The sequence below is a fragment of the Sinocyclocheilus grahami genome, unplaced genomic scaffold (genome assembly GCF_001515645.1).
Source record: "Sinocyclocheilus grahami isolate Dianchi unplaced genomic scaffold, SAMN03320097.WGS_v1.1 scaffold438.1, whole genome shotgun sequence".
In the NCBI taxonomy this organism is placed as follows: Eukaryota; Metazoa; Chordata; class Actinopteri; order Cypriniformes; family Cyprinidae; genus Sinocyclocheilus; species Sinocyclocheilus grahami.
In genome coordinates, this window is record NW_015505617.1 from 364566 (window position 1) to 367253 (window position 2688).

The window sequence follows — 2688 nt, forward strand, 5'->3', positions numbered from 1 at the left end:
GTAGGACTATACATTATTTGGATAATTAGTCAAAAAAACAACAACAACTACTTATATCTGATTCTGTTACAAAGAAGTGAATAAAAATAATATATTGATATTTAATATTAAGGTAACACTTTTCAATAAGGTTCCATTAGATAATGTTAGTTAATATATTAAATATCATGAACGAACAATGAACAATACATTTATTACAGTATTTATTCATCTTTCTTAATGTTAGTTAATACGAATACAGTTATTCACTGTTAGTTCGTGTTAATTCAGAGTGCATTAACTGTTAACAAGCACAACTGTTGATTTTAATAATGCATTAGTAAATGTTGAAATTAACATGAACTAAGATTAGTAAATGCTGAATAACTATTGTTCATTCTTAGTTCATTAACTAAAGTAGTTAACTAATGCACCTTATTGTAAAGTGTTACCAATATTAATATAAATTCTGTCCAGTTTTATTGTTACTTTCAGTAAAAGTGTGGTTATTTTATTGGCTTGGTTTTTTTAATTCAGTATCATTAAAATTGAGTTAAATTTAAAAAGTTACTTTATTTTATTTAATAAAAGAATAAATAATCACTACAAAGCATTTTCGGTTTCGGTTTTCGACCAAGTGCATCCAGAATGTTCGGTTTCCGTTTCGGCCCAGAATTTTCATTTCGGTGCATCCCTAGATGTAAGACTACATGTTTTATTTAATTTAATTTAAATTTAACAGTAATTTACTTTCAAATGCCCCATTTGCTGAAGGGTCTGCACAACTTTTTAGTACAATTTCAAGTTGCACTGTTCAAAATACCTGTAGTAGCACAGCAATGCATACCTGTATACATTTAATTAAGGTGGACTAGATTAGACTGTAATACAAATAGTTGAGTTTGCCAGGTGCATACAACATTTATGACAGGTTTTCATGAAAGTGTTGGTCAGTTTGTCTGCTTGACAATCCCATTTTGCACTGCAACAATAAAACTCAAGTGAGATAAACAAACTGAGAAATTTTTATTTTTAGTTAAAACAGATGTTGTCAAAGTTTTCCTTTGGGGACATAATTTGAAGTTGGAAAAAGGTAATACATTGCAATATATCGCAGAATATCGCAATATATTTAAAATCGCAATAATATTGGACCGTGACACGAGTATCGTGATAATATCATATCGTGAGGCTTCTGGTGATTCCCACCCCTAACAAATAAGCTAAAATAGATTTTAATAGTATTTCACAACATTACTGATTTGACTCTATTTTTAATCAAATAAATGCAGCTCTTGTAAGCACAAAAGACTTCTTTCAAAAAACTGAAAAAAAAAATACTTTACACACCACAAGCTTTTGAAAGGGGAAGTAAGATATAAAGCAAACAATAAAAAAAGGGTTCAAAGTAATATCATGAGGACATTCTTTAAAACTCTTCAAACGAAAAATGACAAGGAATTGTAATAAATGATGGGGAGTAATTTTCACTTTATTCACAAAATATGACTTCAACATCGTAATGCTAAAAGTCCCTCCTTGAGGTCTCTATTAAGGTCTCTATTAAATCCTCATAAATAGAAAAAGCATAAAAAGGTATTTTAATCAGGATCATCATGTGAATATTTTGTGTTAGTCACAATTTTCTGGTTCCAGGCCTTCACGGTTCAATAGTTATTCTGCTGCCAGAAGAGCACTGGCATGGTGTATCATCACCAACACATACCAGCCTCCTCAGCTGGCATCTTGCCCAGCACTGAAGTGTTTCGAACAATGGATGGTGGGGGTGTGATGAAATGGGATGGGTACACATTTTCCCCTTCACTTGCCAAAGTGGGGTTAATGTCCACGAAGGACAGAGTTGTGTTTCTTGTGTATAAACGCATACATGTGTGTGTGCGAGTGTGTGGCGGATGTGAGCAACGCTAGTGCATTGTAGGGAAACTAGGTCAGCAGTGAGGGCTCTCTGGGAGAGGATGTGAACTTGTCACCTCTGATTCCATTAGAGGGGCTGAACTTGGTGGGAGAATATGGGAGAGGGAGAGTATATAAGGTCAAGAGATTGTTTGGTCACCGTACCGTTTCACCAACAGGAAAACAAACAGTGGACTGCAGCAGAAGGCACAACCTCAGGCAAACCTTAAAGGGGTCATATGATGCTTTTTTAAAGATCATTATTTGGTGTAGAAATGCTTTAATGTTCAAAAAACTAATTATTTTTCAAATACTGTACATTATTGTAGGTCCTCTATGCCCCGCCTCTCTCAAACACTTCGTTTTCTACAAAGTCCCTCCTTCCGACAAGCGCAGTGCTCTGATTGGCCAGCTGACCCAGTGCATTATGATTGGCCAGATCACCGCAAGCACTCGTCGGAAATGTAACGCCCCTTACCATAATCGCGAGCTTCATCTTTCTAAATAAATGTAAAGACAGCCCGAAAGGGGAAGAGAGTCGCGTGACAGACACAGTGATGAAGCTGCTATGTGTTTGTGATGTGACCCCCCCCCCTCTCTCTCGCGCTCTCTCACTATCTCTCTCTTTCTCTCTCTCTCTCTCTCTTGCTCTCTCTCTCTCACGCTCTCTCTAGCTCTCTCTCTCTCACACACACACACACACACACGCACACGCACACACACGCACACACACACGCACACACACACACTCTCACACACACACACACACACACACACACACACACACACACACAC